We start from the raw sequence: 26275 nt of genomic DNA, 5'->3' as shown, positions 1-26275 counted from the left end.
AAATTTTGTGAATGAAAATGTTAAAACAATATACTTGACGACAAATAATATCATACTTTTTAACTAGTGAGACCATACAACACTGCAAAATTTCTATGTTAATTTAAATAGGCGTTCCCCGATCCACAAGAGGTTGCTAAGGATGTGTTTTAGAGCAAAGCTGAAAGAGTAGAGTGAAAATATATAGTAAGCTGCGTGCCAATAGGTTTTTGCACTTCATCTGTCTGACCAAAATTTTAGGGTAGAAACATGGCTCGAAAAATTGAAAAAGGCGCGGGCCAAATTTTTTGGAAGCCAAGCATATTTTTAGAAGAAATAAACCGAAGTAAAAAAAAATTATATTCAACTTTTTCAGCACTTAGTGATGATCTTGACATGTTGGAAGATTCAGACATAAACTCCAAATATTTTATGATCTGCATAGAAAATTTTAGGTGTCAGTATGAATTTTTTTTTTCTGCAATGTTGGCTCTTAAGATTTCGGAGCTCTTAAGATTTAGTTGCACCAAGCCCTAGGTAAATACATCTAGACATGAACATGTGCATCTATGTGGAACGCCAGGCCTCCCTTGCAAAACACAGTTTATACATTTTGGATCCTACTGTGATAAAATGGTGGCGAGACGACTCAATGTCGACTAAGTGCTATTGTGCACGAATTATCTCTACTTATACAACTAAAGACTGCGTTATAATTTGAAATAAAATATACAGTACATTTAAATATTGATAAGTATAATAAAAGTGTTTTTTTTTCTTCCTCTTTTTAATTTCAGGTAAATCAACATTTGAAGATGCAGATGAAAATTTATGAATCTTAAAAAATTATATTCTTGGAAGATGCGATTTCTAAGAAAAGTACAACCAATAAATTGTGATTATGATAACTCTCTATGAACATATGTTTGAAATAAAATGTTTTTGTATGACAAATCATGTGTGCAAGTTGTTATTCATGTTTCTATTAATCAATTTCAATCAATCATTCATCTTCTAATCAACTCAAATGAAATATATTGTCAAAATGAAAGTTATCAGGTGAAATTATTTGTTGGAAGCTAAATATGAAACAGATAAATTGATGAAAGATCTTTAATATAGACGTATATATATTTTAAATATTGAAGTATTCACTTCCATTAACAGGTAAGTGCTCATTCATAGAAAATCGTGTTCTGATATTTTTTAATACTGAGGAGAAACCTATAGTTTAAAATATAGAACTACAATATGCAGCAAGGCAGTTAATTCTTTTAATTATAAATTATCAATAATTTAATATTTTAGTTGCTCCGAAAATAATTTGCAATTCATTGTTTCAATGAATTTAAAAAGGAATAAAAATGGATAATAAAAAATCATTTTTAACAAATTGGTCTTAAAAAAAAGTGGCACTCAATATTAAAAATAGTATTCAGCTGGGGCCTCAAGTAGGGCCCCCGAGGCGAATTGGGGGCCCAAAAATCTATAATTATTTTGCATAATAACCCTTTCAAGAAGAGCCCCCCCCCCCAAAAAAAAAGGAAAGTCTGCCCGGAAAGGCACACTACGACCGTAGGCTCAACTAGTGCCGGTAACCTTAATTTAAAGTTTTGCATTTTGTTGTAAGAATTTTCTTTTTTTCAAATTTTGATTTCATCAGTATGCGACCCGCTTATATGCCGCTGGGGTCCCAGATACTCGCTTTTTCAAGTATCCAAAAGTGGGATCCATGAGCTCGGACAAGAAAAATACCGAATCTTATTCTAAAAAAAGTCGCAAGATGAAAAATGCAACGTCTCATACGTTTACAAAATAATTAAACTAGCTGGCGATGTTAGAGTAAAAAAAATTGCAAAGCACGGGTGACAAAAATGTGTGGCGAGTCCCTCGGAAAAAAAAAGTTTGTTTACAATCAGTTGTAAACATGAAATCGCTGCCACCACCCACTGCGGAAAAACGATTGTTAAATAATTAGTAGTAGTTGTAGGCTTCAAACGGCATCCCGATTGGTTAGCGATCTGTTACTCTCGAAACCAAAAAATTTCTCTCCCTCTAACTACTGTTTCACGTCACGTGACCTTAAGGACTGGTAGTTCATAGTACCTCTTAACTACTAGTAGTTGAAGCGGTCCTTAGCTGCAGTCCTCCGACCGGTAGTTCATTAGGACTAGTAGTTACTAAGGACTGCAGAGATAGTTCACCCCCTGGCTACCGAGACATATACAAGCGTCTAGTGAAACAACAGTCGTCGCAAAAACTGATCACCGACTATTGGGTAACTGAAAAAAAGTCAACTCTAAATGAGTGCGAGGTAGTATCTTCAAGTGACGAAAGTGATTTTGAACCAGTTTACCACAAGAAAATTCGCGTATTCTCAGACTACGAAGAATAATGGTTATACATTTTGAACAGTTTTGTATGTGTAAAATAAGTACATATGTAAATAACATATTTAAAAATGTTTGCATGTGTATTTTCTAAATCAGATTCCAAAAGGTTTGGCGAGATTCCAAGTAGCTGCCCAGCCTCGTGTCTTGATTTCGTTTAAAAAAGCAATTTCTAGTTATTTCTTAAGATTTTGAATTATTTTCTACGTGAGACTTTTTTTATGCGGTCCCTATCCACCGCGTAAAAAAATATTTTTTAAATGTGTTGCGAAAAACATTTTTTATAGCTACTCGTGAAGTTTTGTGCGAATTTTTTTTATGCGGTCCCTATCCACGGCACAAAAACAGGTTTGAGTGTGTATATTATGCTATTCATCAAACTAATCCCACAGTAGTGATGGTCAGTAATGAATTTTTCTTCATTTACAGCGGAGGTTCCGAAACCTTTTGTTCCATCACCCTTCTATTGAAATTTTTTTTTCATCACTGTCCAATTCAAGCCACTCAATATTATGTTATACTTGTAACTTTTATAGCCCCCCCCCCCCCCAGAGGTAATATTGCTTACTTTGATAAACACTGATTTACAGGAATTTAAGTTAAAGGAAAATTGTCCAGTTTTGGAAACTTCTTGGAATTTTAGCCAGATGGTTCGATACACAGACCATTCTCTGGCATGCTCTAATTCATTAGAAGTTCCTCTAAAAATTCAGAGGAATGTTCTAGCAGTGTATGTGTATCAAGGAAACAGATATTTTCTGGATATTATTCCAAGGTGAACTAAGAAGGAAAAGTCATCTAGTCTCCGCCGAGACTCAGACTGTCTGGATTCGATTCCCGGCGGAGACCAGAGGACTTTTCTTTCTGAGTTCACCTCAGCATAACATCCAGGAAATATGTTTCTTGGCTGAGAAAAATATATCTTGGACTGAGAAAAAGCAGCCTATCTCAGTGTATGTGCACTCTTGTCATAGTGGAAAAATTGTATGTGTTGGAGTTCGGAAGCCAGATAGCAGTACTTTTTAAGCACACAACAGGCATTCCTCAGAAACAAACTTCACGTTAAGGCCCGTTTACACGAGGCAAGTGCTTTAGTTGGCAACTTAATTTTAACTTACCGATTCTTCTTGAAAGTGTCCACACGATAAGTAGACACTCATTGGATAATTTTTACGGAGGTGAGCGCAGTCAGCGCATGCACGCTTCCGTCTACTCAAATCCATGGAGAGAGACGCACAATGTGTGGGGGAATAATATTAATAATTTTTTATTTATCTGGCATTCAGAGAGGTGCTTTTTTTAAAGCTCATAGCTTTCGTAACGATGGATGAAGATGATCAGGTAAAAGTTACGAATACTGTGATCACAGCCACATTATATGATATTTTTTTTAAAGAATATAAATTTATTCACTTTCACTTACCCAAGAGGGGTATAGTTATGTGGTACACATTGAGGATGATGTATATTCTGACTCCAATTGAAGAAACGGTTGATAACATTTAAGTTCATTTAATTTTAAAAACTATTTACATAGGTTAACAATATTAATTCCACATAATAAAAAAGGAGAAATTTTTTTCTCACTTACGCGAGAGCAACACACTGAGCAAGAAGTAGGTCACGCAAGGGAAACAGTTTGCTTGTCCCCTTTTTTCGCCTCTGCCACCCACGCATCAGGAGGTGCACGTAAGGGGGCGAGATGATTCCACAGGGGAAAAAAGAATACACAACATATTATAAACTTATATTTCTTCTCGATGACTTGCATAAGATTTCTCTATTTCTCCTCTAAGTTGTAAATATCGATTATATGATATTTTAATCGAAGTTAAAGAGGAGATAAATTATGAATTATGTAAGCCGAAAATGCGGGAGAAGATTCTTGGCATTCGTAGGAAATTCTAAGAGTTAAAAATTAAATAATAAAAATTCATTAAACAAAAATTATTTACAAATTTTCGAAATTATTATTTTTTAATTTAATCTTTAGAGCGGATATCTTTATGTTAAATATTTGATCACATATTTTTACAACAGGTGGCAGCAAATTCGTTCTGGACGAGAGAAATATTCGAAACCCCCTCCCCTCCAGTTTTTAATACATAAATCCTCCCCACCTGATATATATTTTTGAATCTTCAATTTTTTTCAACTCCTGACATGTCGACAGAATATTCCATAGCTATTTTCCAACATCAAATAATTTTTAGTTTGTTTGTTAAGGTAATTTTCATTTCTACAGTTCAACAAACATTCATGGCGAAGATATTTTTCAACAAACTTGGAGGTTGTGTCCTCTGGCCACCTCACCATCCAATATTTCCGCGGAATTCTAGCAAAACTTCAGGAGACGACAGAGCATGAACAGGTTCACGCTTAAGATCAAAATGAACCCCTCCGTGAGAGAGGAAAAAGACCCCTCCAGCGCGACAGGTCACACCCACTGGCGCATGTGCATAGGTCTACTTAACCGGAAAAAATAGAACCGTTCTTATCTCACTTACCAACTAAATCACTTGTGCATTTGCCAACTAAAGCCGTGTAAACGGCCCTTATTGTCTGCATACATTGTATCGTACTTGGCAACTAAAAATTAAGTTACCAACTAAAGCACTTGCCTCATGTAAACGGGCCTTTAGGTACATAGCACATTGCCACATGCACCAATTCGTTAGAATTTTTCCAGAGGAATATTTATGAGGTCCATTTGCATTAAATGTACCATGCATGCACCTTGGTGATAAGTACTGATATATATTATATATATACACACACACACACAGTCGGATCCCATTATAACGAATACCGTTATAGCAAAAATCTCATTTTAACAAAAACTTTTCTAATCTTTCAAATCAATTTACATAGCAACAATGTATCGTGCAATTCTGGTATAACGAAATGAAAAATCTGTTATAACGAACTCGGAAACATGTGCAGACCTTGCAGCGCTCCTATTTTTCCTATTTTTTTGAAATGCCCTCCTATTTTCCTACTTTTGCCGCTATTTTTTCACCCCTATTCTCTCCTGCTATTCCTATTTTATCCCTCCCTCCCTTTTGTTTACAGTCAATATTGAGATATTCCGAGAAACCACACCATGTCACTGCTTTCCATTGCTTTTTGACGGGTTTTATTCACATCACTACTCGCTACTGAAAGAGATGGGGGGGGGGAAGAAATTTTTTTAGTTCCACTGGAGCAGGGAACGAAGACAAGCGTATCTTTTCGCCCCCGTGCCCTATAGTCAAAGTGATAAAAACTGAAGTCCAGTGGGGAAAGCGAATCTGTTGCCATAAATAAGAAGGCAAAAAAAAGGGGGTAGGGACAGGCTCTGTGTCCACATACAAGAGGTATTACTTGTGTATATAGACTATTTCTCTCCCGGTATCTCGTAAGGAGCATTCAAAGCAGCGTTTTCCTACTAGGCGTTTTGCGACACATGAACCGAACTGGATCATTTCGCTTCAGCAGAAATGTGTTACATAATCACGCTACGCATTTGTGTTTTCCAAGCATGGTGCATCAGATCGGCTATATCGTAGTATATGGCCTTGGAGTCAGCTATTCTATCGGCTGTATGCTCTGGTTTGAAGGTAAAACAACAAAAATGAAATTTTGTTGAAAACACAAAACAAAAATTTTAAGAGAACACAACAAAAATGAAGAGAAGATTGATGAAACGTGTGGTACACGACACATTTGATTCCTCCAGAAGCAGTTCGCCATTCACGCCCTACGTAAAGTGCTGACGTCAGCCGTATTGCGCTCTGTAGAAAAACAGTCGTACTGCTTTTCTTATTGGTGAATGGACGGCGTCTCGCTCTGGGTGATTCATGTTGTGCGTGGCACAGAAAACCTGCTCCTAGGAAAACTCGGCTTTACGGGACAGCCTGAGCCACATCTGGTTTTACAGGAGGGTGGGCGAGCCGATTACCGCTCGCTAAACCCATTTTTTTTTAACCGTCAGGAAATAACTTTTGGGTGTTTTTATGTTCTGGGTCATTCAAGTATTACGCCAGCATCGATGGTGGGGGAGGGGGTTCCGATTTGCCGACTTTTGATGATGGGGAGGGGGTGTTAGGATGATGCTTACTTCATCTCAATGGCATCTTACTCTGTGTGCCAAAAACAAGTAAAACTTTTCGCTAGTTTGTGGGCACCTGAACTAACATTCTCCCTATTGAGTCCCCTACAGAGCCACTTTAGTGATATCTAAATACTTTATGGATCCAAGCAGGGACAGTCTTAGACCTAGTGGTGCTTGGTGCAAAAACGGTAGTCAGCGCCACCTCCCAGGTGCGGATCCAGAGTGATGTGTCGGAGGAGGCAATTTTCGCTAGTCATTACTGTCCCGTAAAATATGGGACAGATTAGTTCTACCATATTATCAGACTTTTGGTGTGGTGATCATCCCCATCGCCCCCCTCTTGGTTGGATATTAAGGGATGAAGTCGGAAAAGCTTTCTTCCTAGAATGGGATTACTGCCTGTTGCGACTCCCACTGCTTCCCAACAGAGGGAGGCAGAGGTACCATATGTACGAGCTGTATTATTATTATTATTTCTTTTTCCTTTTTTTGTGTGAGTATATTTCAGTAGTACACATCATGTAATTGAGGAGAAAAGAAGGACAGAGCGTCTTCTGTCACTCTGATTTAAGAAAAGAAAAGAATAGAATGGTTTTGTTTTTCGACTAAGTGTTGTTTAATTCTTGCCAAGTGTATCACTTCATTCATAATGCGAGAGGGGTAAGTTTTAATTTTTATTTGGTAGAAACATGATTTTAAATTAAATTTTAGATCGACCCGGACGGGTTCCGCTTTGTCGATCCCTAAACACTGCCATTTAACTTGTAAACAAGCATAAAAGCCCAACTTGTTTGATTTAATTAATAGATTTAAAAGGATTAAAAAAGCAAAATATCACAAATTTATACAGGGTACTCCATCACAAAAGGATCTCTTCTTCATACTTATTTTAATTGAATTTTATGGTAAAATACGTGTATAAGTGCACGAATCACATATGGGCTAAACTGACAATAAAAGTGGTTAAATTAAAGTGGTATTTCGTATGATTTCTTTCATATTTACAAAACTCGTGAACTTCATTTGAAATAGGCCTGTATTACGCTATGAAAGTTTGATAAAAGTCCTATTATAAAACTTAATAAGGTCAATGGTTGCATTTTCTAGAATGTAACCAATAACCTTATTGGTTAGATTTTTCAAGTTTTATAAAATGGATTTTGTCAAACTTTTATAGTGTAATACCGGCCTTAATCCCTTTCAGACCCAGTACTAAGAAACAGAAGGGGCAGACAAACACCAGCTAAAGCACCGGGCCTTGCAACTTGGGCAGTGCCCCGAGCCGAATGGGGGGGGGGGGCCCTTGTAACTTCTCCCTTTTCTGAGCATAACCATTTCAAGGGGACTCCAAGAAAAGACTACTCCAGAGAAAGCACACTACGGCCCTGGAAAAGGGCAGGGCCGTCTTAACCGTATCATGCACGGACCAAGTGGTTTTTCTGAGGCCCTACCTAGTAAATTCTAGAAAATTTTAACTAGATTTCATTTTCTCAAGACTCCCGGGCCACGCCCCATGCGTGTAGACCGCACTGGGAAGGGGTTGTTTTTTCTCTCATTAGATTTTTTTTTAACCTCGGACTTCGGCTTTAATCTCAACGATAACGTACAATTCTTGAAGTTTGGGGTGAACATCCTTGATGAGGTTAAAAAAAGAATATCTAAAGTAATAAGGGGCCATTCAAGTATTACGTAATCAAATTTTCAGTCATTTCCCCCCCCCCCCCCCCCCCGTCAGCAAAATTTCGTCAGCAGCTTAGAATATTTTGTATCTTTGAAAAGGGTGGTTGATGACTTAAGCAACCTTCAAACCTCCCTCCCCCTTGTCATCAAAAGTCAGCAAATTCTAAACCCCCCCCCCCCCCCGATGCTGACGTAATACTTGAATGACCCCTAAGAAGCAACTTGCACGTTTGTGCATACATGGTCTGAAGGATTATGTATAATCGCTGGTAAAAGTGATAAAATGTTGCAAAATTTATCAAATTTACTGAGACGATTGGTGATTATGCATTCAATGCATTAACCGTAACATACATTTAATTCTATATTTCATCAGGATCAAAAACTTCATTTGAAATATATATATCAGAAATTTCTCTTATTCGAAATATATATAGATTTTATCACAAAAAATGAGTAACTTTGCCTGGTTTCAATTTATACAAAAATTGCCACGTTTTTAAGACAAATAAATTCAATTGGTCGAATGGTCGACGCGTTTCGGCTCTTCCATGGAGAGTTGTCATCAGGACCTCGTGGTCAGAATACACACGAATGAGTCGTGGAAGAGTGATGTTTACGTCTGGTCGTCCGAAGAGTTCGCCTTTGTATTTGCTGCGTCCGAGTGGTCTTTGGATGCGAATTGGGGAGCCATCTGTTGTAAAGTGTTGAAAGTTTTTTCACGACTGAGGTTAATAAAGCCTGTCCAAGCTGACGAAATAGGTGGTGTGTTTCTTCCATCATTAACGAGGAAATTCTGGCATGTTCTGATGAAGTATCCCTCGAGAAAATTCAATTCAGAATTGTGTGTTGCTTTTTTAAAAACAAACGCTTTATCAAAATCAAAATAATGTGAATGTTGCCAACAGTGTTGGGCAATAGCCGAATTATCCGTCCGTCCCTTCTCAACATGCTTTCGGTGTTCGAGTACTCGAATATTTAGATTTCTTCTAGTTTGGCCAATATATCCATTTTCACAATTCTTGCATGGGATGAAGTAGATACCAGATTCTTTGGAGGGTGAGATAGGATCTTTCAGATGGGAAAAGGTGAGTATATTTGTTGGCTGGAATATTGTATGGAAGTCAAATTTCTTGAAGATAGAAGAGATCATGAAACTTGAAGAATCGAATGGAAGAACAACGGTATTAGAAAACTGTTCTGAGTCAGCTGGGAGCAGGTTCGTGGTGCATGTCTGGGTCATTTTTCTGAGGACCTTGTCTATGATAAAAGGTGAAAAACCCTGATTAGAAGCGATGTCACGAAGGATATTGAGTTCATTCTGGAGGGAGGCTGAATCACTGCAAAGTTTTAGTGCTCGATGAACAAAAGAAGAAAATGCCGAAAGTTTCTGATTGGGAGGATGAAAGGATTTTGCATGAGGTGGCATGGAGATAGCGAATGGCTTACGGTACACAGATGTATGAAATTCAGTGTCTGTCTTTTTAATGAGCACGTCGAGAAAAGGCAGCATATTATTTTTTTCCATTTCATAGGTGAATTCAATATGTGGGTCAATAGAATTCATAAAATTGAATAACTCAGTGACCTTAACATCAGTCTCATCAACTAAAGTGAATGTGTCATCAACATACCTGATCCAAAGTTTGAAGTGGTGGGTTTCCAAAAGTTTTGTTTCGAAAAAATCCATATATATGTCACAGAGGATAGGCGAGAGTGGGTTGCCCATGGCAAGACCTTCTGTTTGGCGGTAAAACTTTCCAAACACTGAAAAATAATTGTGCGATACACAAAGTTGGGTGAGTTGACATATTTCTTCGATTTCAATTGAGGAGAAGTGGAATTCTTGCAGACGTTGTTTCAGGAAAGAAATTGCACCGCTGATGGGAATGTTAGTAAACATGGATTTGATATCGAAGGAAATCATTGTAGCGTTATCTGGTTGAATGCTGCGCATGATGGAAACGAATTCTGAGGAATTCTTTACCGTGAAACGATGCTTTTTGCAGAGAGGGGACAAAAGTTCAACGAGAAATTTAGCAAGTTGATGCGTAGGTGATCCAATGCAAGAAATTATAGGTCTTACTGAAAATGAAGGTTTGTGTATTTTTGGAAGAGCATAAAGGCTCCCGCAGTTTGCGGCGGATGGAAAGATGCGTTTCTTGGTCGAAGAATGTAGAATGGGAGTCTGATTGATTTTCTTTTGAACCAATTTTAGAAGGGTAGGAGCTGGATCCGTATTGAGACAAGTGTATGGTCCATCGCTAATTAATTTTTCAACCGACTCTTGATACATGGATTTATCAAGTACAACAATTTGGCCACCTTTGTCAGCTTGAGTGATGAAAATATTGTTGTTTCTTTTAAGTTCTCGAATGGCAGAGATCTCAGATTTCTCAAATGGTTTTTCGATTGGCCGAAACTGAAGAGGAAATCAAGTGCCGAAGAGATTCTTTCTGATCGGGAGAAAGTTTACTGTTGAGAAACGACCGTTCGATGGGCGCAAGAAGTTTTGTAGGACAAAAATGAGGCCTAGGTGATGCGAAATTAAGTCCGTATTCAAGTACTTTCAAATGGGCACCAGACAATGTTTCACTCGAAAGATTGACAACTTTTGGAGCATTCGAGAAGTCAGAAAATTTATGAGAACTTTTTTTCGAAGAACTTCTTGCAAGAAGCTGAGTGAACTTATTATCCAAAATTTCTTGATGTTGGCGATACACGTGAAGTGCCCGGTGGAACGATCTTGCGTCAAGCTGGGCGAAATCATCACAAGAATGTGCGAGACAGAGATGCAGTTTGTACAAATCCAATTCAATTTTAGCCAGATTGCGACGGTGACCATGGATGATCGATCGCAAAATTGCAAGTCGACAATTGAAAAGGCGCAATCTGGCTAAAATTGAATTGGATTTGTACAAACTGCATCTCTGTCTCGCACATTCTCGTGATGATTTCGCCCAGCTTGGCGCAAGATCGTTCCACCGGGCACTTCACGTGTATCGCCAACATCAAGAAATTTTGGATAATAAGTTCACTCAGCTTCTTGCAAGAAGTTCTTCGAAAAAAAGTTCTCATAAATTTTCTGACTTCTCGAATGCTCCAAAAGTTGTCAATCTTTCGAGTGAAACATTGTCTGGTGCCCATTTGAAAGTACTTGAATACAGACTTAATTTCGCATCACCTAGGCCTCATTTTTGTCCTACAAAACTTCTTGCGCCCATCGAACGGTCGTTTCTCAACAGTAAACTTTCTCCCGATCAGAAAGAATCTCTTCGGCACTTGATTTCCTCTTCAGTTTTGGCCAATCGAAAAACCATTTCTTCACCATTTGAGAAATCTGAGATCTCTGCCATTCGAGAACTTAAAAGAAACAACAATATTTTCATCACTGAAGCTGACAAAGGTGGCCAAATTGTTGTACTTGATAAATCCATGTATCAAGAGTCGGTTGAAAAATTAATTAGCGATGGACCATACACTTGTCTCAATACGGATCCAGCTCCTACCCTTCTAAAATTGGTTCAAAAGAAAATCAATCAGACTCCCATTCTACATTCTTCGACCAAGAAACGCATCTTTCCATCCGCCGCAAACTGCGGGAGACTTTATGCTCTTCCAAAAATACACAAACCTTCATTTTCAGTAAGACCTATAATTTCTTGCATTGGATCACCTACGCATCAACTTGCTAAATTTCTCGTTGAACTTTTGTCCCCTCTCTGCAAAAAGCATCGTTTCACAGTAAAGAATTCCTCAGAATTCGTTTCCATCATGCGCAGCATTCAACCAGATAACGCTACAATGATTTCCTTCGATATCAAATCCATGTTTACTAACATTCCCATCAGCGGTGCAATTTCTTTCCTGAAACAACGTCTGCAAGAATTCCACTTCTCCTCAATTGAAATCGAAGAAATATGTCAACTCACCCAACTTTGTGTATCGCACAATTATTTTTCAGTGTTTGGAAAGTTTTACCGCCAAACAGAAGGTCTTGCCATGGGCAACCCACTCTCGCCTATCCTCTGTGACATATATATGGATTTTTTCGAAACAAAACTTTTGGAAACCCACCACTTCAAACTTTGGATCAGGTATGTTGATGACACATTCACTTTAGTTGATGAGACTGATGTTAAGGTCACTGAGTTATTCAATTTTATGAATTCTATTGACCCACATATTGAATTCACCTATGAAATGGAAAAAAATAATATGCTGCCTTTTCTCGACGTGCTCATTAAAAAGACAGACACTGAATTTCATACATCTGTGTACCGTAAGCCATTCGCTATCTCCATGCCACCTCATGCAAAATCCTTTCATCCTCCCAATCAGAAACTTTCGGCATTTTCTTCTTTTGTTCATCGAGCACTAAAACTTTGCAGTGATTCAGCCTCCCTCCAGAATGAACTCAATATCCTTCGTGACATCGCTTCTAATCGGGGTTTTTCACCTTTTATCATAGACAAGGTCCTCAGAAAAATGACCCAGACATGCACCACGAACCTGCTCCCAGCTGACTCAAAACAGTTTTCTAATACCGTTGTTCTTCCATTCGATTCTTCAAGTTTCATGATCTCTTCTATCTTCAAGAAATTTGACTTCCATACAATATTCCAGCCAACAAATATACTCACCTTTTCCCATCTGAAAGATCCTATCTCACCCTCCAAAGAATCTGGTATCTACTTCATTCCATGCAAGAATTGTGAAAATGGATATATTGGCCAAACTAGAAGAAATCTAAATATTCGAGTACTCGAACACCGAAAGCATGTTGAGAAGGGACGGACGGATAATTCGGCTATTGCCCAACACTGTTGGCAACATTCACATTATTTTGATTTTGATAAAGCGTTTGTTTTTAAAAAAGCAACACACAATTCTGAATTGAATTTTCTCGAGGGATACTTCATCAGAACATGCCAGAATTTCCTCGTTAATGATGGAAGAAACACACCACCTATTTCGTCAGCTTGGACAGGCTTTATTAACCTCAGTCGTGAAAAAACTTTCAACACTTTACAACAGATGGCTCCCCAATTCGCATCCAAAGACCACTCGGACGCAGCAAATACAAAGGCGAACTCTTCGGACGACCAGACGTAAACATCACTCTTCCACGACCAGTGCCGTCTTAACGCATGGGCCCACCCGGGCACGGCCCGGGGGCCTAAAGAGAAGAGGGGCCTCACAAAAATGAGATCCGGTTGAAATTTTCCAGGATACACCAGGTAGGGCCTTCGAAAAATCACTTGGCCCGGGGGCCCATGATACTCTTAAGACGGCCCTGTCCACGACTCATTCGTGTGTATTCTGACGACGAGGTCCTGATGACGGCTCTCCATGGAAGAGCCGAAACGCGTCGACCATTCGACCAATTGAATTTATTTGTCTTAAAAACGTGGCAATTTTTGTCTAAATATATAGATTTGCTGATGCCTCTCCCTCTTTGTTTTGGATATGTAAGGTACTACTTTATTTCCATATTTCCATGGCAGTCTCAATTAACCTACCCTATTCTGCTGCTTATAGCCTGTGGCTTATACGTTAAAAAAATATGTTGAAATAAAAACAAAACGGAAATGAATTTCTTAGTGTGGATCAAAGCTGCATTGCGAGTTTTAACTTTGAGGCGGCTTTAGTGTGGATAAACCACCGTGTCTTATCCACAGCTTTTATTTCTGAGAGAGGTTTCATTAGTTATAATTACGTTAAAAATGTAATTACAAACACATATCTTTTTCAAATATTTATAGAAGGGGTAGATCCCAGTACGAAAATTGACATTTTCTCTGCAAAACCGTGTTAAACAACATCCCCCCTTCTCCTTGAGAGAGATTTTATATTGATAAATGAAATTTTCTCATGTGGGTTATATACCGCTGTGGACTATGCATGGTGCCTTTTTTCCTCATGCTAACGAAGTTTGCATCTGCGGATCATAAGCAGCAAAATTCGATAGGTTTTGTAATTCTTATTCAAGATTAATGTCGAGGACTGAGTAAAACAGAAAGAAATGACACCTTCAAAATGACTTTCTTTAGGATGATTAAAACTAATACAACAAAAAATAAAATCGAAAATTTCGCTAGAATTTTCATTTCGATCGAATTTATATTGAGGTTTTTGGACCTTCCTGAAAGTCGGTTGGCATATCTTGTTAAGCTATCTCGACATTTATTTGTGATTACAACCTTCCTGCATCCTTCATTGGCTTGCCGACCACTCCAAAGCATTTCCAACATACGTTTCTCATTAGTTTCTTGGAAGGGAAAAGATGTCTTCTCACCGGGTATCTGGAACAAGATCCATGAAACTCCGAAAAGATGTTCAGCTGTGTATGTACGGTTTGTTACAATTTTCAAATCCACACACATATACGTTTCACTCAGGGATGGCTCGAGACAAAATCTCTACACAAGCGGGACCATTTTGTGTATCCCCTGATCTCCCCCAATTAAAAAAAAACCTTTTGTTTCAATCGCTTCGTTTTGATAAAACAGTAACTTTGTTTCAAAGGAACAGCAATATTTTATGTCATATCATGTTGCATTTGTTTTGCCCTTTTACCTTGGATTTAGCGCTCCTCTTAGAGAGGGCACAAATAAGTTTTCCTAATTTTTTTTTTTTTTTGCGTTTTCACTTCGGATACGACGCTCTCCTAAAGTGTGCAGAAATCATTTTCTATCAATTTCTTTCACCCTTTTACCACCGGATTTGGTGCTCCTACTAGAGGGAGCAGAAATCATTTCCCCTAACTTTTTTTCGTCCTTTTTACCTCAGACATGGTGCCCCTCCTATATTGGTACAAATAATTTTTCCTAATTTTTTTGCCCTTTCACTTTGGATTTGATGCCCTTCTAGCGCACCCAGTGCCACCGAGCTGCCCCTGGTTGAACTAATAGGAAAGTCTGGCAAGTCGGGAGACTGGCCAGTGATCGGGTGCGCCAAAGTGCATGGGTTTTTCTGGTGTGAGAACATCTTTGTTTTCCCTCTTGTGACAGGTAGGAACGAGGCCCAAGTGCAGGATCCCTATTTAAAATGGTCAGCAAATCATAGGTTTTAATTCATTCATTTGTTTTTTTAAATGTATATATTTTTGAATTACTTTACTGTGTTGGCGATTCGATTCTGCGTTTTTAATGCAAGTAATACAAGTCGGGAAAAAAAGAGGCATGAAAAGCCTCTGGCTCAAAATCTTTCCCACATCAGAAGACACCTTTAATTCCTATAATACTCCCCACAACACAGGAAAACACTTTTGCTCTCATTAGTAGAAAAATTGGGTGACTGAGGGCAATTTCTGTATTATTTTTACAGCACAACAAGAGGGAAAGAAACTTTGTCTCCTTCCCCCATCCTTCAGGGGTAAATGAAAAGTGCTCAAGATAAGGAGGGTGTATCTGACCAAAATCGCTATGTACTGTATGTATATAGGTGCACTGCCCATCGTTTCTTTTCGAAAAATAACGTAATATTATATACACTCAAACCACATTTTTCTCATCTTGGTCATTTTTCATGTATATTTTATAGTTTTTTTAAATACGTATCTTAAAGATATTTTTCTAGTAATGTATATCTAACGTGTTTCGGCGCCCCTTCTCATTTGGCGCACTGTCCTAAGACCGCCCCTGGATCTAAGTGCTCTAGACCTGTGCCGCACATCATATAAGTGATCCAGGATCATGCTGCGGATCACTTAAGTAATCTGCGAACGGACCGCAGATAACTTGAGTGATGTTGAACTGCATTGGCGGCCACACCAGTGCTCTAAAACTGTGCCACATGTTGCACAAGGGATGTGCCATGGATTGCTTAAATGGTCTGGAATTGTCACGGGCCACTTAAGCGATCCATGACCAATCCGCTTGGTTCATTTTTACAAAAAATATGTTTGAGGGACAGGCCACATTTGGTCCACCCAGGCCAAGTGTTTACCACGGGTCACCTATAGGCTTAGAGGTAGGGTCGCAATGAATTCTTAAAAAGGAATTTTGACTTCTTAGTCTTCATATAGTATTGAAATTAACAGAAATGTATTACAATAAGATATTTTCTTTCGAAATTTTAATTCTTAAAAAAAAAATTTTTTTTTGATTAAAAATGTATTTTTGATTGTCTGGAGGGAAGGACCACTAACTAGTCCCCAACCTGAAAAGAGGAGGGTCAGTTTTGCTGACTTTTTTTAACAAGGGGAAAGGAGTAAAAAATCGGTAAAAATTTGCTGATGTAATACTTAAATGGCCCCTTATTTCAAGCATGTGCTCAACCCATGGCCTAAGTATGGCGTGACTCAAGTGGCCTTGGTATACTTAGATAAATTAAATGGCTCCCGGCACATTCTAACTTCAATTAAGTGGCCCGAGGCAAATTTACACATCACTTAAGTGGGACGTGGCACATTTCCAGATTGCTTGAGTGGCTCGTGGCACATTTACAGATCACACAAATAATCTGCGGCGCTGTTCTAGATCACTCAATCAAGTGGGCCACGACACGTTTTCACATCAATGAAGTGGCCCCACACTCTTCAAAAGGTTGAGTTAAGTTGTAATGTGCCGCGAGTCATTCTGGTGGTCTGAAAGTGTGCCGCGGGCCGCTTGAGTCATCTGTAAATGTGCCACAAGTCACTTGGATGATTTGAAAGTGTGCAGCGGGCCACTTGAGTGGTCTAGAAATGTGTCAAGAGCGCCACTAAAATAATCTATAAAAAATGCATCAAGCCACTTAAAGTGTTAATGTATTGCAGACCATTAGGTGATATGTGTGCTGCGAGCTACTCAAGTGATCTCGGAGCGTGCCGCGGGCCACTCAAATGATCTGTAAATGTGCCTCCAGCCACTTACAGTAATCTACAACTGAACTACGAGCCACTTAAGTGAAGCTACGGGTCGCTCAAGTGATCTGGAAATGTGCTTGGGGTCATTTAGGTGATCTGGATATATGCTGTTGGTAGCGTGATGATCGTTCTTTAGCCACTTGTGTGGTTTTGCTATTCGTCCTGGTCCACATAAGATAACTCAGAGGGCCATTGGTTAGCATGTGTGGTTTAACCTTTTACCGCCGAATTCAGATTCCAACTGATTTTCATTATTTTTTTGTTAATTTCTCCTTCTGATTTTTTAGTTAAGAGATATCAATCGAGAAATTGAAGAAAAAAAAAAATTCCCTATGCGTTTTCTTGAGTGTTCCCCATTGGGAACATTGGCCGGATGTGACTAAACATATTTTTTGCAGTGAAGCCATCTGTACAGGATGATACAAAATTCGTCATCATTTAATAAATTTATTTAAAAAATTAAAGATAACATATAGAATTTTAAAAATGATGGAAATAAATTTCTCTCGAATATACTCAAAAGGCATGTATATCTGGATTATAATAAAGAACTTATGATGAGCTGAAATGGTGGTCTAAAATTCACAAAAGAATACATACATACGGGTTTAGGTTTATGTATGGATCCCATGGTAAGTTAAAAGATTATTTAAAAATTTACAGATAGTCCAGACTAAAGATAGTGATAGACTAAAGGCACAGGCTCCGATGACTGCTTACCAGCATATATTTCCATTTTATATGGGAAACCATTGTTTGAGCAAATCATCCAAATTTTAAATCCAAAGCGAATCGGTTTTCCCCGTATAAACATCTTACTTGAATGATGACCATAATACGGTACCATTGATTCATCAATGCTTAGTTTATCATGGAACAACCCAAACTGAATGAATTTTTCATTTAATTCATCATAGATAGCCAACTTATCACCGGGTTGTAAGAAAGAGTTATCCATCAAATGGAAGTTCTTTTTTATGTCTCGAAATTTATTTCTCGGCATAACAGTGGGGACGATTTGGTACTGCTGTGTCTTCTGAAAGTACCCCAGTAATCATTTTCACTTGGTATTCTGTGATACCCACTTAGCAAAACCAATGCAAAAAACTTTTGTGATTTCTTTCCACCCAATTTTCAAATTCGATCCATGTTGTGTGACATAAATATTTGTCACCTCAGTCAAGTAGCTGAGGTACTCTTGCGATAAAAATTTGAAAAAAATATCAATCGAGTCGGCTTGCACTTAGCTCAGGAAACTTATGACTGATTGTTTCAGTAGGTTAGCTTCCTATATTTTGGTCGAATGCAGTACATTTTTTCCACTTTGGTTGCATGAATTTTAGTCTTTTGACACTTGACACATGATGTTTTCTTATTTTTTTGACTGGGTAATTATCTGATCTTTAGAAAACAATTTTTTGATGTAGATGGCATGTTGATAGGATCTGCAAATTCACCCACAAATGAACTATGTGGTGATCTTAAAACACTTAGATATCCACAAACATCTGCAAGAACGACTGGGCCAAGCATGTTGTCATCGATGTCTTCCTCATCTGTAACCCGCTCATTTTCATCAGGCAGTAGCTGGCACATTTCGAATTCATCAGAGAGATGTGATATATCAGATTCTCTCAAACTCAGTCAAATAAGCTACTAGTATAACAAAGAAGATGGTAAAGAGGTGTAGAAAGTCACAAGACCAACATATCAACAAAATCACTCAAAACATGGGGGGGGGGGGCAACGTCAGTCACAGAAAAAATGGGGTGCTGCATGTAAACATAAGAATGTAAAATTTGGCACTTTCCTTCCTTTTGAGACACACCAGAGAGAGGGGAAAAGCAATAAATTGTTTTTTGGAATGCCACTCCTCTGCATTGCACTTAGAATAGTCAGTAGTGGCCAATGTTCCCAATTGGGAACAATCATAGGAAAAGTTCCCTGGAATTCAAACAAAAAATTTTTTTGTCTCAATGAGCATTTCTTATCATTCTTGGCAATATTCTAGAATTAAAAAAAAAATTGAGAAGCATGTATATTTACAAAAACTATTTTAATAATTAAAACATAAACTTGGAGATATTTTGCCTTGAAAATGATTGATTTTAGAATAATAAATTTACTTGATAAAAGCTGAAACCAAATAACTTTTGTCTTTTCTAAATTAAGTTCAGAACCTTATATGTTCGGGGGGGAGGGGAAATCGGCTATTTCCGTGAAAGAAAAATATTTTTTTTAATTAATCAAAAGTATGTGCCCAATTGGGAACATTGGCCATTAAAAGGTTAAGGCATACTAGGTTCGCGTGTATGCTATTGACGACTGCTGTCATCTTTGAAGAAACACAGGCATTCATGAACATATGCAGGCCATTCTAATCGTTGTATCCTTCGGGTGTAATGTAACTCCAGGAGGTGTTACATCAAGGGTGTTTTTTCAACATTCAGTAGAGTGTGGGCCATTTCATTGATTTTGAAATGTGTTGCTTGTGCGCTTAAGTTGACCTGTAAATATGTCGATCAATTGAGTACTCTGGAACTGTGTCGCGGTGATCTGTAAATTTTTTGCGGGTCACTTAAATGATCTGGGAATGTGCCGCAATACACTTAAAGAATGTGAAACTGTGACGCAGGTTACTTGATTGATCTTTTAAAAGCTTCATGGGTCAATTGAGTGCTCTGGAACTGTACTGCGGTGATCTGTAAATATGCTGCAACATATTTACTTTTCGAAGTTTCTGTACAACATTCTTACAGTTTTGCTAATAAACGTACCGTTTACCGCATAATTCTATTGATCTTTGTTGTAGAGATATTTAATTTTGAAATAAGGACTTATTCGCCGATCACCCTGTATATAAGGTGTGAATCTCAATGGTACAACATTTTTATGTGCTATGATAATTTGGGAATTCCATTTTTTTTCCCCCTGCTATTTTTTGTCAATGGTGTTCCTATTTTTCCTACTTTTTTTTCAAATTTTCACTTCTAGGCCTGCACGTGTCCAAAAAACAAGGAATCAATCTCCATCTACTTTTTCAACGTTTTTGAAAAAATCGGCCGAAATTGAAATTGCAAATTCAAATGTAACGTATCGTTCCTTTGGGTCTCACATTACGTGTTACAGATGTAATCCCCCCAGTTAACTAGCTAACGCTAGGCCCTTCCCTCGGGCGAAGGACTTTTTGTGAAAATGACTTTTTGCGATTAAGTTCAATGTATGTAGTTATTAATTGTAAAGAAATAATTGTTTTCAATTACCTTGTTTAATTAGCGGAGGGACGCGGACTTCCTCTGGTTACGTATAATTCATTGTCTACGTCTCACCCTCAATAGCCTTACTGATATCGTGGGTATAGTCCGGCCGGCTTCCTTCATGATTATCGAACTGTTGCCAACCAAAAATACAGAATATCCTAAATAATTGTTATTGTGTCAGAGTATGCAAATCAACGGATTGATGTCATAGTTTTCCCGATGCGCCGGAGGAAACTCGTTCTTTCAGTGCGCCGAGAACAAATCACAGGTTATTATAAATAGGCTGGATAAATCAGAAGCATGGCATTAAATCTTCTAACTTCAAACAGTCCGTTCTACTTGCTCCACTCAGTGGAGTTGATGGGTGACTAACCCCTACTAACAACTAGTTGTTGTTGTGATGTTACTAATGTCCTAAAAAGGGGATCTCCTGAGCTAAGCTACTCCGGTTGGTCCGAGTAGTAGTCATCCAAGTCCTTCAAATTGATTTGTAATTACAAGGCGTTATTTTACGTTCTTTAGGCACCATGGATTCGCAAATTTTCCAATCCACATGTCTTTTTTAAATGTCAAAGTTTTGTTAGGTAACAGTTAAGAAAAGATTCCAGCTTTGTTTGCTTTGAATACTTTGTAAGGATCATGTGACTTTATCGCTTATGCTATTTCACCTGCTTCCCATTCATTCACATTATTCATATCAACTGAATTTGCTTTCCTGCAAATCTGTTTTGCTACCACACACCATACCATTCTTTGAAACGATTCAGCCAGCCTCAAGAATTTTTAATGAGGGGCTAGTTAAGTTTTATGGAAAAATGAAGGTAAAAAATAGAAAGAGATCCTGCTATTCTGCTTGTTATCGTCAATTGCACGGCACACATTGAATCTTCAAAATTTGAGTGCATTCCCATCGAATACGTGCCTCCTAAATGCACATCTGTTTTACAACCATTTGACTGATGCTTAATTAAGGTGGTGAAAGGAAAGTACTGTATGCAACTGCTGAGATGTATTCACCAGTTTGATGATAAAGAAATCATAGTGAGGCCTGACGTCAAGCAAGCCATGGATATGATAGCTGGAGCCTGGAAGGATATCACTCAAAAAGTCATTTGTAAAGGGTAGAAAAAAGCACATTTAATGGCAGCAGAATTCTGTGAAACACAGAATAAAACTGATGAGGGTGCATCCACCAATATGCAGCCTTTGTGGGAACCAGCGCAAAAGAAACGTTTGTTCTGAATGGATGCTGGAAGATTTCTTTTCTCTGACAATGATGCCTTCACTTTGGAACCATTAACGGACGACAATATTGTTTGACGCTCAAGTGGGGTGGTGGTAAGATGTTTGTCTACCACCGTGAAGTTTGCTGTCACGGTAACGGGTTTGAACCCAAGGGAGGATATAGATAGGATATTTTCCTTAACGAACTTGAGGCGACCACTGGCCAGAGTTGGTGTTTGGTGAAGTAGCAATATCGTTCGTATGATACAAGAAAACAATAAACAATCGCTTGCGGACAGAAGTGACGAAGAAGAGCTTTCACTAGAGTATGCTTTGGTACCTACAGCATCTGAAGGCTTAACTAGTTTGGAACTCTGATACAATATTTATCAGATCCTTCCAGACCATTTGTTTGAGCATGCGGAGGAATTTTAGTGGAATTTGTTTTCCTTAGCTTCTGCAATACTTGTGTAAAAAATATATATAATAATTATGGATTATTTGCCTCTAAAATATTAATTAAGTAAAACTTATGCAAAAAAATTCAATGCTTAATTGATTTGAGTTGCTTTGTATTATTTTTAAAATTCAACTTCATTCTTTTTATTATCTAGAACGTAAAGAAGTATTTTTTTTCTCAGAATTAAATTCTGCTACAATGAATTTTTTTTTTTTGCTCATGTTAAAAATCGGAAATTCCTTAATAATAAAATTTCGTTATAACAAAGTGATTTCTTCGGTCTGGAGTTTTTTATAACGGGATTGGACTGTATATACACTGCTCAAAACAATTAGGGGAGCAAGCAAAAAAGTGAAGAAAACCGTGCGAGACAGCCACGTATTGGCATACAATGGATAGTACACGCGTATCAATGCGCAATACAGAAAAAAAATGTAAAAAAATTTGAAATTAAGCTTTAATTATTTGAAAATATGGAAAAAACATGAAAAGATGATTTCGGGCAACAATTTGGTTACATGTAAACGATAAAAAAAAGTACTGTTTAGACATGATGCATGAGTCTTAATAGGGCGTGTGGTCTCCTCGAACAGCTAAGACTGCTGCACACCTGTTTGCCATGGATGCGATGAGGTTATCGATCAGACTTTGGGGAATACTGTTCCACTCCTCAAGAAGTGCAATCTGCAAGTCTCGGACAGTAACAGGCGGCCTTGGTCGCGCAGCAATGCGTCGTCCGAGCATGTCCCAAACATGCTTGATTGGATTCAGGTCAGGGGAGCACACTGGCCATTCCATACGCTGTATTGTTTCAGCTTCAAGCATGTTCTCCACCAGACAAGCTCTATGCGGTCGGGCATTATCATCCTGGAAAACAAAGGAATCTCCAATGGCTCCAGCGTAAGGGATGACATGAGGTCGCAGTATCTCGTCTGCATACCTTCAGGCCGTCAAAGTGCCATTCCGAATGATATGCAGGTCCGTACGTCCGCCTATGCTGATTCCACCCCATACCATCCAACCAGCTCGTCTGTATTGTGACCTTTCACGAACGAATGCGGGGTTATTTCGAGTGCCCCTGTCCCTCCATACCAGAACACGTCGGGTGTCACACTCCAGACTGAATGAATCGGGACTCGTCTGTAAACAGCACTTGGCTCCAATCATGTTGCTCCCAATCTCAATGTTCAGCAGCCCATCTTCTTCGGGCCGCACGGTGGCGTGGGGTCAACGGAATGCAGACCATTGGCCTATGTGCATAGAACCCTCCCTCATGAAGCCGATTACGTACTGTTTGGCTGGACACCTTTTGTCCTGTTGCCAAGAGCAACCGTCTTTGCAGCTGCGTAGCATTCTCTGTTCTGTTTGGACAGGCTGTTATGGAACAGGGCTGTTACGGAATGCAGACCATTGGCCTATGTGCATAGAGCCCTCCCTCATGAAGCCGATTACGTACTGTTTGGCTGGACACCTTTTGTCCTGTTGCCAAGAGCAACCGTCTTTGCAACTGCGTAGCATTCTCTGTTCTGTTTCGACAGGCTGTTAACCGTATATACCGGTCATCAGTTGCTGTAGTGGCGCGTGGCCGACCTTGCCCTGGTCGACGTCTAACATTTCCTGTTTCTTGGAATTGATTCCACAGCCTTGCACCAACACTTCTGGCGACTCCAACAGGGTCCGCGACACTACGTTGTGTTTGCCCGGATTCCAGTCTGCCTATAACACGCCATGCCATGGATTCCGATAAATCACGTTGTTGAGACATCCTCAAGTCACCTTGTCTCAAAAAAAAATACTGCGCAATCGAATTTCACAGTTACGGCAGTAAAACTGACGTTTCTGCAATATCCCGATTTCTGCCCTTATCTCCTTTTCTGGTTTTTGACGTCATGAACTTTGATTTGCATATGAAGTTTTCTTCTTCCGTTTCCTGCTAGGCTTTAAATTATGGATGATTCATTTTATGTTACTTATCGGTGTACATCTTTCCATAATTTTGTTAAAACCATGTGCTCCCCTAATTGTTTTGAGCAGTGTATATAAGTAGTAGTAGAAAACTTGAAACATTTTTCGTAACTGGAGCTTGGACATTTATGCACTAAAAATAGCCAAAATAGGCAGGAAAAAAAGGCACTAAAAATGTCTGAAATGGACACTAAAAAAGTCATTCATAATTATTGGGAAAAAAAAAACTAAAAGCAATGATGTTAGGGGTCCAAAAATTTTTCATAATATATTTTCTCTCAAAAATGTAGGATATTAAGCTTTATATTTAGTGAGTCTATATTGAGTTAAAAAAATTCTCTGATTTCAGAGATGATTTTTACATATCTGAAATACCTGGCCATGTGTGTGTGTGGTTGTTTGCTGTGCATTTATTCATAGCATAAAAGAAAGAAAAATAACGCGGTTTTTAGGCAGGATTGATAATTTTTTGGACAGTATAATAAACCCTTCTGTCCAAAACCTCCTTTTTATAACTATAAACACGAAAATTTGTAATTGGATGAAGTGACCTCTATAATCAAATAATAAAATTTATATTGTATAAATTATTTTACATTATTAATTGTATTAAATATAATAAAATTTTGAAATTTAAAACACTAAATTTAAAGGGTTGTATGAGTGAGATATCAGGTTATCAGGCTATGGGATTGCACTTAAAAACTGAACTGCTTTGAGGTTAAATATAAGATTTATTGAAACATGAAAAATACAAGAATAAATGGAATAAAAATGTTACATGAAAATTGGAAAAATGCAACAGATATGACTACAGAATGAAATTAAGCTTATGTAATAATTGAACAGTAATAATCAAGCTGAGCTGTACCTCTTAACATTCAATAACACGTGACTAATTTAGCTGCTCTATCTGTACCAAGACGATTTCTAAGTTTAGTGCGTACCACTCTAAAATGTGAAAATAGTCTTTCAATTGATGCAGAACTTGCGGGACACAAAAGTTAAAATAAAAACAATGTGTTGAAGACAGTCTCTTGATAAGCCTTCTTCATTGTTTTGCTGACTGCTGTCCACCATGTGATATGCCTGTATATAGCTTGTAATTAGTTAGTAAAATATTTGTTTCTTGCCGAATAAGAGCAATAATTGAAATTTAACAATTTTAGGTTCTTAAAGTCTTTTATCATCATATAGGTGTAATCAGTGTTTGTGAAATTGTGTTCTGTTAGTGATGTGTAGGTGCTACATAGTGACCTCATTTCATTCAGGTATTTTCCTTCATTTGAAATTAATTTTTTAAATTCAAAATTGGAGAATGTAGAATAGAAAGATCACTTAAAAAAATAAAAACATTTGAAAAGTCAAAATAGAACAATTTTCATTAAATACACATTATTTTAATAATGTTAATAAATATCAATGGCAATATATTTTTTGACAAAAAAAAATATTTGTTGAGTTTTCACAATAATGCAATGATTGTGTAACTCTGAACATGGATATATACAGTACCTTCAATATAATGTATTTTCTAAAGAAAAAAAAGTGTTCTGGCAGATTTGGCAGGGTTTTTGAAAGCAGTCACACAGTACCTGCTTCATAATCATATGTGAAAAATAAGATGTGAAGTAAAAATAACACTTATAATGAAATAAAAAATTGAAAAGAGTATATTTAAACAGTTATATGAGAAAGACATTAATTTGCCATCAGATTTTCATCTTAAAACAATCAATTTGATGAAACAGTTGACTTGAAAAAAACCAAAATCAAATGACACCTTTTGACAGATTTTTGATTTAGTTAATTTTATATTCTGCTAATATTTTTATATGTTAGTATCATTGAAAAAAAAAATCTAGGTTGCCATGTAACATTTTGAAACTTGGAGGTTTTGGGCAGTTTTATCCCACTTGTCCTGTCCAAAACCCCAACTCTGGTCCCAGGGATATCCCCTCTGTCAGCTCCAACCCAATCCTGTTGGAGCTATGATGTCAACTGATGGACAGTAAGACAACTCTTGGGACAGTTACCAGTCAGTCTAATCTATTTTCAGCTTTTCTAAAACATGGGTTGCATTTGTCTGGAACAAAACATTCATGTCCCATTCAGTCAAAGCACAGTTGATGTATTAATAAATAATTTTACTTAAAATTTAATTCTGTTTGTTTTAATTGAAACGTTCACAATCTTGATGTAAATTCGACAATATGGGAATTGTAATTTGAATAATATGTATAGCAGAGGTGAAAAGTCTTTGCCACTTCTATGCCCAACACCAATTTTCATATCTCTTGAGCACATTATGCCTATTTGGGTTTGAATGGGTCTGGGAGTCATTTTTGAATAAGATTACATAAAAAGTTGAAG

At 37.9% G+C, this 26275-nt stretch overlaps 1 protein-coding gene across 1 annotated transcript in view; it reads left to right on the top strand.

Annotated features, from left to right (window-relative positions):
* LOC149064510 (cytoplasmic dynein 2 light intermediate chain 1) overlaps positions 1-26275 on the top strand; it is a 119385-nt gene that overhangs the window by 71164 nt on the left and 21946 nt on the right. The window lies entirely within an intron of this gene.

The sequence above is a fragment of the Pholcus phalangioides genome, unplaced genomic scaffold (assembly GCF_987345545.1).
Source record: "Pholcus phalangioides strain wild (caught in Gottingen) unplaced genomic scaffold, Ppha-v1.0 ptg000042l_1, whole genome shotgun sequence".
NCBI lineage: Eukaryota > Metazoa > Arthropoda > Arachnida > Araneae > Pholcidae > Pholcus > Pholcus phalangioides.
Note: the sequence above shows the minus strand (reverse complement) of the source record. Positions and strands in the feature narration are given on the sequence as shown.